The following is an 11,152-nucleotide window of genomic DNA, read 5'->3' as shown; positions in this document are numbered from 1 at the left end:
ACCCCAGTGCTAAAGGAAAATTGTTCTGACCCGGTGAGGTTTTCAGCTGTAAGTCTGTCTCTCAGCATTTCCCATGTGCTCTCTAGTAGCTGAGCAGCAAAGTAATTGGAAGAGAGGAAAAAATGGATGGGGGGTGGAGGAAGAAGTAAAATTTGTGGAATCTGGGTAATCTGTTCAAAGAATAAAACTCCAATGCAATAATCACCTGTGTAATTATTTCAAAATAACTCCATGTTCAGACACATTTATTTAAGAATAATTTTGCTTTCATCAAGCATAAATCTGAAAGTGGATTATACTGATCTGGACTAAGGGACTCCTTTTACCCCCAGAATAAGATTATGCTCCAAGAAATCATCCAGATACAAATACTGCACTATAAATCTACAACCTACCTTAATTTTAAGGTGTAGACCTGTGCTTTGCAGAAGGACAAAGTTAAAAATGATGGCTGCTATAAATATTTTCAAATGATACTTTAGTGGCTGCATTTTAGTTCATGAACAGGGCAGCAGCAATAATCTGGAAAAATCTCCAAGCCTCCATCAATTGCCAATCGTTGCTTAGTTCAGTAGACCTAGATCAGTGTGATACTGACTGGAGTAATGCTGTGGGGACAACAGTGGCTTTCACCCGGTGCAAATCAACATGCCAACAGACTTATGCCAATATATTTTGGATGTCTCCCTAATGACCTGGTATTTTGTTTCCACACATCCCAGCTGGCCGATCTACCTTTCTGTTGATGGCTTGGGTAACCAGGGGCGCCCACATGTTTGTTTCCAGGTGTTCACCCACACGTCCAGCTGGAAGGCCTGGTAACAACCAGAACAGCCAGGCCCATCTTGAAGAAGATTTTCTTTCCTGCTGCCTCACTCTACTTTATTACCTGTGCCCCTGAAATATTTATAAAGCTGCACTGTCTGCTTAACCAATCACATCTTTTAAACTTATTTATGAGGGATGACAGATGGGGTCACCAGGCAGGGAAAGACTGATAGATGGTGCGAGTGTATTATCACACCAAGATGGCATGAAAAAAATCATTCTTTGATTATTAAGAAAGAAGATTCTCCTACCATAGATAAACAGACCCCACTATCTGCTGCACCTCCGTCACCCTCAGTACACGGGGAAGAGCTGCCAAATCAGGAAACCTTTATTGCTAATTTGCATTTATTCAGCTTATAAAAATGCATCTACTAAAGCTCAGAGGTCATGGAAGAATACTTATTTACAAGTCCCTTGGCAGAAATATCTTTTTCATAGCTTACATGTCAGTGGTAAGCAGCATCAGTGAGAGACTTAACCATTTCATCCCTTTGAAGGTTTAACTCTTTTTGAATAACTACACTAGCTCAGATACCAGGTGGGTCACTTGCACAGGCTTTCCTGTACTGCTCAATCCAGATCCCCAGCCTTGCTCTTGCTCCAGCAGATCTAGATTTCAGAGTGCATCAAGCAATCCACTCACCCCCATCTCTGCATCCTCTTTGTGAAGCATATTGCAACTCTCTCACCTCTTTAGGTCTCCAAGAGCAACTAGGCCTGGGTAGGAGCTGGAAAAGGGGAGCCACTCTGTTCATGAAAATATACCTTTCTATGGCGCTGTGAACAAGGGGTACAGATTTAAAGTCCCAGAACAGGGTCAGCTAAGCTCTGTCACCTTCCCTCACTGGGGCACACAAGGCTTTTTGCAGTGCACTGAGGGGGAAGTGCTTTTGGAAAGGAGTCAGGCTTCCTCCACAAAAAATGGAAACCTTTACCTGGCAAAGGAGGGACCCAGGAGAGCAAGTTGCACGTTCTCATTGTTCTGCACGCCAAGCAGCCGAGCATCAGCCTTGGAGGCAGTGCTGGTTTGTCCATGAGGCTCGGCAAGCTGACCAGAAGGTAGTTCCTCCACGTGTCAGTGACCTTAAATTTAAAAGGAGCAAGGCAGTGAGCTCAGGAGGAACGAGAAAATCCTGCGGTGGGAGCAAAGAATGTCCCTGCAGAGCCATGAGCTCAAGGGATGGAGCACCACCTGCAGACTGGCTGTTGTGGCCTTGCTGGGACACCTCTGCAGCACCATAGGATGGTAAATGTTACACCCCCCTGCCCAGGGGGTGCAGCCCAGCCCTCCCACTCACCAGCTCAGACAGACAATACCATGGATCCATCTTTAAAGGGTGAACACTGGGAGCGATGCCAGGGGTGTCAGCAGCCCTCTCACCAGCATCTGCTTGGCAGGATGCAGAGGCGCATCCACACCATGGAGGCACCAGGGCCTCTCGCAGGGTGACCCCACTCCAGCACTGTTTCTTTTAGGCGGTTTCACCCTCACAGCCCTTCCAGAGCTGCGATATGCAGGGGGGAAGGTGATGACTTCTGAGGTAGAAAAGCTATTTGCAGCGTGCCCCTGCAGAGAGCATGCCGCTGTGCTGCATCAAGTATGATGAGATCTGGCGGGGAGTCACATCTCCTTCCTCTTTTGAAGGAAAGCGCCTCAGAAATATCACATTAGGAGCTTCCCTCCCCCCTTCCTTGCCATTAAAGGCAATTTTGTGTAGCTATTCACCCTAGGTTCACATACTTTGTGCCTGAAAACAAGCTGTAGAAAAGCTCGTTTACCCAGACTTAAGGACAGTATGCAGGGGCAGTGTGCCCATCCATACTTCTGTTGTTACAGTCCTGACCCCCAGTGTAACTAGCCTGGGCACGGTGCTGGTGATGAGCTCACGGGAGATGCGATGGGACTGCCAAAGCTGCAGTAAAATAACCCTCCCTCCCTGGCACACAGAGACCAGTTAGCGGACAGGGTGTTGGTGTCACCACCCTCGTCCTTGCCATTTCTAACAGCTTGGTTATGTCTGAGCATCCCCCTCCTCTTCTCCCCTTGACCACACGGGCAGCAGCCTTTGGTTGAGTCCCCCTGTAAGAAATCGGCAGCCAGGAGCAAAGACTTTTCCAGAACTAATACAGGAACAAGTAGTTCAGCCAGCAAAGCATTTACTATCCGGCAATGACTGTCAGGCACCAGTGTCCAGTCTGCTCGCTGTTTATTCATCACCTTGTTTCTCCAGCTGAGGTATTTCAGTTCCTTTCCCCAGGGTCTCCGTCTGTACCATGTCTGCACTACAACCCATTCTGTGCGCCTGGCCCAAGGGACACGTGGCCACCACAGCACTGCAGCCCCTGCACTAGCACCATGTTGCCTTTAGAGCAATTAGTTTACTCTTATTTATTTTCCAAGGCTCTCGAAGGAGCTGTTGCCAGATGCTCTTTCAGGTATGCCCTCAGCCCTTGCAGACAGACAGATGTTTCTGGCAGGGGGCTGTTGTCTCCTGTGGCCTTTGAAGGCACAGGCTCGGGCTGTGGTGCAACCAGAGACCCTTTGTTGTACAGAGAAGCTCATGTTTATATCTCTGAGCCCGGATACAAATTCCAGCTGTACATACCACCAGGCTAAGGGCAGAAACCATTCATGCAGTCACATAGCTATATATCACTATAAGCACGCAGACACCTTTTTGCTACTAGATAACAATGTTTATCTTTCTTACTCTCCTTCACAATACCCAGCTGTTCTCTCATGTCCTGCCAGGTCCCCCATTCTCCATCCTCCTCTCATATATCTCTCTTCAGATATTCTCTATCCTCATCTCTCTTATCTCCTATCAGTAATGGTCAGACATTCTCCGCACTCCTCTCACACATGTCTCTTCAGACATTCTCTATCCTCCTGTCCCACAGCCTCCTGCCTCCATCAGCACCTCTGCCCAAGCTCCTGGTGAAACTGTGCCGCACCACTGGAGCGATAATTTAACTGGATCAGTCTTTGTAAAGAGCAGCTGCCCCCTTGGGTAAGCCCAGCTTCTCCTGACAAGGGAGCTTCCCCTGCCTGTGCCCGGCCAGCTGCCGGGGACAGGCACCGTGGCTGCTTCTCCACCATGTCCCACAGCCTGGCCTCTGGTTGTCCAGTCTCCCACTCCAATGGGAGACCACAGCCACAGTACCGCATTGCCTCCAAGGACCAAAGATGTGCTTCATCTTCAGTCCTGTCTAGTCTTTAATTTCTTTCTCATTCTGCTTGCTAGAAGGCACATGCTGCACTTCCAGCCAGACAGTCCCTCTAGCCACACTACCTAATCACTGTGTGAATCACACACCTTCCTGGTGAGGAGAGGCAAAGCTGCTCCTGCACTACCTCTAACTTCCCCTGCTACTTCCACCAACACCTCCCCCCCCCAAAAAAAAAAAAAACCACAACCAAACAAGTCCCTATCCATGATTTTTTTTTTTTTTCTTTTTAAAGCTCAGCTATATAGTTAGGATCAGGAGTCTATCTGGAGGTAGCTAGAATCATGAAACTTCATTGTTAATCAGCCAATGACTTTGGCTGGGATGACATTTTCCCAGCTATTTTTAGAGTATGACTCAGGCACTGCGCTATGGAGCCTGCAAAATCCCCGTGGGCTGATACCAGAGCCTCATTCAAAGCTGTGCTGAAGCATCACACAAGAGGGAAAGGGAGTCAAAGCGGGCAAAGGCTTCTGTTCACCTGCCTTTGGGGCTGTCTTTAGAAAAGCAAATAAATAGGGGAAACAAGGTGTTATGGCGATGCAGTGGGATATTAGGAACTGGAAGGGAAACCCTCTTACATGGCTCTCACGGGAGCATTTCCATCATGTGCTATTGTGCTGGTGGAAACAAACCCAGAGCCTTGCAAGTGCCCGCTCCTAGATGGGCAGCTGAAAACGCAGATGAGAAGTTTGGAGGTTTTTTCCACAGCCAGTCACACGGGTAATTGAAGCCCCTACTTCCCTGCCCATATGAGAGTCTGCTGTTCAAGTCTTCGCTCTCACCTGGTCTCCAGTTATTGTCTTGAAGAGACAACCCACAGACTCAGTTAGTGCCTCTGTTTGGTGGGGTCCAAGGACGCAGGAGCTATTGGGGAAAGGAAAAAGGCATCAGTCTTGTGAACTGCCTTGTTCTCATGCATAACTGTTGTATGTCACTGCGGGGGGGGCCGATGGGGATATCCTTGGAGGCTACATTTTGCACATATTTAAACCCCTGTGTGGTCTTTGAGACCTGCCAGATGAAGCAGCACACCACTGGAGAAGCCATTCCTGCAAGCTGCGTTTCTCTTACAAAGGATAATGCAAACTGAGCTCCCATCAATCAGCTCTAATACAAGTCAAAAGTAGTCACCACTTTATAAGAATTAAATCTCTGTTTTCTACTGTCCCCGTGTTTTATTTAATAGTGTGTGCGTGTATTGGCGTTTTTTTTTTTTTTTTTCTTCTTTCTGGTAACAAAGTAGATTTAGTCTGAAGTGCAATGGAAAGGAAACTCTGGCTGTGTACCAGAAAGAAATCATCTAAGCAGTTATTGCTTGACATGAGCACCCTCAAGTATGTTTCCAACTTGAGTGTAAGCAGGCAGCAAGGCACCTCCGTGCCCAGTCTGGACATGGGTAGCCAGGAAGCTCCACAGGGGTGGTGAGGCCAGGAGCACACACACACACACCCCCCCCGCCCCCAAAGAGCCTGATCCTCCCTGTACTCTGAAAAGGGAAGCAGTAAAAGCCACTGTAGCCACATCCACAACACTAAGCTGTTACAACACACACAGAAACGGTGTGCAGGGAAAGGTCAAGCTGTCCTCTTCCTATTGCCCATCCCCTAGCTCCCGTGCTTGCTCAGCCTGCTAATATCCATCAAACAGGGTTTGCTGGGCTGCTTATTACAGCAATGTGTTAACTACAGCTTAAAATTAAAAAAAAAAACAAACGCTAGAGCTCTGTAACACATCATAGTTAAAATTAATCATTTCCTTAGTGCCACGGTGCAACCAATTACTCCTTGACCACAGACACGTGTCAGGGGCATAGGTCCAGGCAGCTGCTAAGGCACCGCAGCCACCCTGCTGCACTGGGGTAGAGGCAGTGGCAGGAGAGGGGCTGTTAAAAATGCCGCCCCTCCACCATCTTCCCAGCCTGCACGGCCAGGCACCGCATCTTCCCCGCCACCTTGCGCCATCCAAACCGCCTGTGCCCACTCCCCTGCTTGCTTTGAGATGCCAGCCTGTTGTTCCCCCCCGCCAGCAGAAGCAAGGGTTTCCTTCACTTCCTACCCTGTTTCTTGAACATCTTTCGATTTTATTGCATGCACGTGATCCTCCCAGCCCAGCGCTGCGAGGGAGCCGGCTGAGCCTGCGGCAGGGGCAGCCTGTCTCCAAAGCCAGCAGCACCGCATTGATTTCTACCAGCCGAGGGTCTGGCACTCGGCCTTCCTGAGGAGATGTTACGAGCGAGACATAAAACATTCATAGCGTGTGTAACTGGGCACTGCAGTACTACGCATGGATGGCAGAAAGCCTTTCTTCTGGACCGCACCAGCCAACAAGGGCTCAGTAGAAAGCTTTAAGCCCAAGGAACTTGTGTTTTGGTTTGTTTCCATCCTATAATTATTTTAATTCTACCTAGTACAGCTACAAATGTTACCTGTGGCACCATCATCTCAAGCAGCAGCAAATCCCACAGATCAATAGGACATTGCATTGTGGTATTTCCTTTCATTGCTTTTAGATTTCATATGTTTCATGCCTTTATCTCAGGCAGGAGTAAATAACTAGATGATTGTTTTCTGCAGTGCTATTTTACACGTCTCCTAAGCTTCCTGTACAAACCAAGTAACCAGATATCCATCTTTAATGGGGTAGAAAGTGCTTTGTATTCTACAAAATTTACAGCTCTCCGGGTGCTTCTTGTGGCAGATACCAGTTTTCTGAGGACTGACTAAAAATGCCCAGAGCACTGCAGACACAGGACTGAACACCAGCTAACACAAATCCCAGTGCAATTTCCAGCCCCCCCCTCCCCTCCAGCTTGCCAGGCAGCCGTGGCTCCCCTGCCCTCGGCAGCTCCCCAAGACTGGCTGCAAGAGGCACAGCCCTTGATATACAGCAAATACACACCACCAACGTGGGTTTCGCATTGCATCACTGTAGGGCAAACAGCCCCACCACCACATTGCCCAGGAACCTGGGCTTGTGATGCTCCAGGCATGCAGGCAAGCGGATGATAAGTGAAGGTGGATGATAACCACCACTGTGAGAGGCAGGTGGCTGCCGGGCCTGAATTTCTGTAGGTACAAACTGTACAGAGACTATAGACTGTCCACAGCCAAAGAGCAAAGATACTGTGGAGAAAAAAAAATAATCCCAAAGCAAAAAACACCCACCATACTCCCAGCTCATGCATACACACCCCAAAGAGAGAAGAACCTTTTCCTTCGCCTTTTGTATGATAAGCAAAAACCAGGTCAGAGCTGCATGAGCACCGTCAGTGCAGGAAGGTGTTGCTGCAAAAAATAGCTCCTCCTGTGTGATCAGAATATGAACATCTGAAAACTTGCACTAAAAGGGTAGAAGGAAAAATGCACTTCAAAATACGTCAGAGCAACCAGTCTGCCTTTTACTAGCAATTTGCTGCTAGCTCCTGGATACTTCAGAGGGACACCACAGAGAACTCCTGCCCTTCCTCTTCATGCACTGCCTAAAATGCATTTAGGAATTGCTCCCTGCAGAGGAAGAGGGACTGGGAAAGGCACTGGGAGGCCCATACCCAGTTGGACTGGTTTGAATGATGCTTGCGTTTATCCAGTTTGCCAGACTGGGCATCAGCAGCAGGAGGGCTGACTGATGGGTGACATTTTCCCTCGGGCTAGAACATTGGGAGGGAGATGAACCCTTTCCACGTGGCAGCCCCAGGCTTTGAGCATCCCCAGGGGTGGGTGGGTGGGTGACCTTTGGCAGCTGTTGAGGGCTCAGACCTGACCACCAGCTGGGGCACATTCCCTGCTGAAGCCATTGCACACACATAAGTGTTGCTGGGGTACAAAGAACAGAGGAGGCTGTCTCCTCTGGTATGCGCAGGACCTGCGAGGAGGAGGTGGCTCTCCCCTTCCAGCTTCAGCAGCTACACACGTATGCGGAGAAGCCGAAGCAGCAGTGACCAAGGGAGCCTGCCTTTACGTGCCCCAGGTCATGGAAGTGAGCCCCCAGGCATCAGTGGCCCCCTGTGGCACTGAGGGAAGGCAAACCCCTCTTCCCATGACCACGGAGCAAAGAGGCCATGACAGACGTGCTTACCAAAGAGCCCAGTGGTGTCACCCAGGACACAGCCGCTGCGGTTCAGGGACACCCAACTCCCTGTGTGGCAGTGCTCGTGGGTGCAGCAGCTGCTGGTCCTTGGGGTCAGGCTGGAGCTGGGGTCCCCCATGCCAGCCCTGGGCTCAGCAGTGCTGCTCCTCTGTGCACAGGGCAGAAGCCAGGCAGCTTCCTGGGATGCAGCACTTGCTAGCATGGGTGCCATGAATCTGTGGTCGTTCTGTTACATTTTCTAAGCTCTTTTCCTAACTGTCCCATGAGTGCCTGCACCCAGAAATGCTCTGGAATCCTTTGCATAGGCGAAGCCAAATGCTTGCATTTGCTCTGCTATTACTGTGGGCTTGACCCACCATCAGAAGACCCCTCTGAGCTTTCTGCACCTGCCATTTATCCAAACCACTGCTCCCAACATACAACTCCGCAGCCTCTTTTCCCTCCCCAGTCAGTTCACATGCAACAGCACCACCTCACTGCTGGTTTTTTGTGTCCTGTCCCCTTCTCTCCTCGTTTCTTCTGCTTTGCCAGTTGAACTACGTCAGAAAAGGCACCACACATCCCAGAGATTTCGAAATACCCTGCTCCATTGTAGCCAATTTTAAGAGACATTTCTTTAAGGCGTAACTCATCTGCAGCTGTCTGCATGCAATAATTTGTTGCCATGTGACAAGCTCAAAGTCAGGTCAACACAAAGAATTACAGCAGTAATGGAGAAGAGGCAGGGAAGGAGAAATGCTCCTGAACATCTAGACTTCTGCAGAAGCAAGCAATAAATGAGGTCTAAGCCTAACCTAAGGAACAGGAGGCCCAATTGCAACCTCACTGAGTGGGAGTCTAGAATAAATGCATCAACACCTGTGGGGCTGCAACAGCAAACTGGATCTGACCAAGAGGCTCCAGGTTGGGGAAAAAAAAAAAATCATACGAAGGAAGCAAAATTTAGGGGACTCCATCCACTGTCATGTCTTACACATGTGGGAAACAAAGGTACCCAGCAGGTCTGGCTCCTGCTGCCTACTCCTCCATCAAACTCAAAACGACCTGTCACATGGGTCTCTCCCACCAAGTTGCTGCCCCAGCTCAAGCTACTGGTCTTCTTCAGCCACCAGCATCCCTCCAGCAAGGGGGCCACAAACAACACCTCCTGCACAGCTCTGTTGAGCCCGTGCTCTCACAGCTCACACCAGTGGTCCAAGACCATTGATTCCCAGCTCCAATGTTTAAAAGAACCCCAAACAAACCCCTCTTCCTTAACATGCATAACACTGAACCCCCCCTCAATACAGCTAACCCCCGAGATCTTTATTTAAAAAAAAAAAAGTATTTTAACATGTTGCTTTCAAAGGTTCTTTTGTAAAAAAAAAAAAACAAAAAACCAGCCAGCAGTGTGACCTTCTTCTGAAGAGGAGAAAATGGAAGCATGGATATTTTTTTGAGCTTTAAACACTTTAATAAAAGCTCTCAGTCAGGTCTTTGGAGTAACTGCAGTTTCTGTACCCCTTGTTCAGTGTCAGAGGGCCACAGTCCTTTGAAAGGGGGTAACCAAGTTAGTGAGAAAGGAGCAATGAGGATGACCATGTTTACAGTAAATTATTTAAAGCAAAAGAAAAGCATTTGACTTCCTGGCTATCAGCAAGCATTATATAAACCAAAAGGCAGGAGTAACCTATGTTTCCATCCAAATTTGAGAAAAAAAAATAGGACAGATAATATTTCCTAACACCAGCAAGAGTAACAGTATTTAGGGACATTTCTGGTGTTACAACCAAGGGCAAACCAAAGCAAGCTGACACTCTTCTTCTAGAAAGTCAAAGTTGTATTTATGCTCCAAGTGCAAATTATATTTAATGTGTCACCCATGTGGAGTCAGACTTCACATCTTGGAGATGGTCAAATAGATTTCTGAATTGCTCTGTTTAATGTCTCAGATGTCTGAGGAGTGAGATTCAGTAGCACTGATTTGCTCCTTTGCTAGCGAGGTTTCATCTCAAGGGAGATGATCTCACCGCTGCATAAGATTATCATCTGCAACACAGGAGAGAAAAACTCTCGCGGTCAGAGCAGAGCTGCTTCGCCATTGATGGAGCTTGGCTGCCAACAAAACACATGTACAGCACTCAAGCAGTAACTACCACCGCCCCGGCCACGCGCTGTTTCTACACCCTTGATCTGAGGATGTACTCAGTCAGTTCACTCAACGCTCCATCACCAATTTGCCCAAATTAAGCCCACACTATGCAAAGATTGTCAGAGACGCTACGGACCCCAGACTGGGATGGGTTTGATGTCCTCAGAGCCTTCTAACACCAATCTGCCTGTGCCAAGAGTAGCGCAGCTCTTGCCCCTACCCGCACAGCCCTCCCACACCACCTGCCTGTAGTGGGAACATCGCTCCTGAGAGCATTTCAGACTGCATCACCGCTCCCGAGTGGACATCTCTGCTGTGGGCTGCATCAGCCTGACCACCCAGCGGTGGATGTCTCCCCCCAGTGAGCAGGGGAGCTGGGGGAAAATCATCAGGCTTAGCAGAAGCAGGAGTGAAACCCACCTGTCTCCATACTGCCCACTTGCCCCCTCGAGCCCTGCTCTGCAGGGGGACCTGGAGAGACACGGCTCGGCCCTGCAGCTGGCCTGGGGCAGTCACGCCGCTGAGCGGGTCCTCAGCCCAGAGTAATGCTCCCTCGTCAGGTAAGGAGCCAGCCACCAGGGAGTACCCAACCCCAAGTTATTTTTGGGGAAAAAAATAGCCTTTATTGATAAAGAGCACACGTCAAACCCAAGCAAACCAAAGGGTCCCAGGGAACAATGCACCAGGAGCACTCAAGGAGCATTTTAGACCATGAGCTGGGCAGACCACTCCAGCAAAGGACAACCAGTTTCAGGGGGAAAAAAATAAAACACCAAAAAACCAATCAATACACTTCCCTACCTGTCAAAGCACAAGCAAGTCCTTTCTTCACAGCCTGACCAGCAGCTCCCCAGCATTACTCCAAGCCATTTT

The sequence above is a fragment of the Falco rusticolus genome, chromosome 1 (genome assembly GCF_015220075.1).
Source record: "Falco rusticolus isolate bFalRus1 chromosome 1, bFalRus1.pri, whole genome shotgun sequence".
Taxonomy (NCBI): domain Eukaryota; kingdom Metazoa; phylum Chordata; class Aves; order Falconiformes; family Falconidae; genus Falco; species Falco rusticolus.
Note: the sequence above shows the minus strand (reverse complement) of the source record.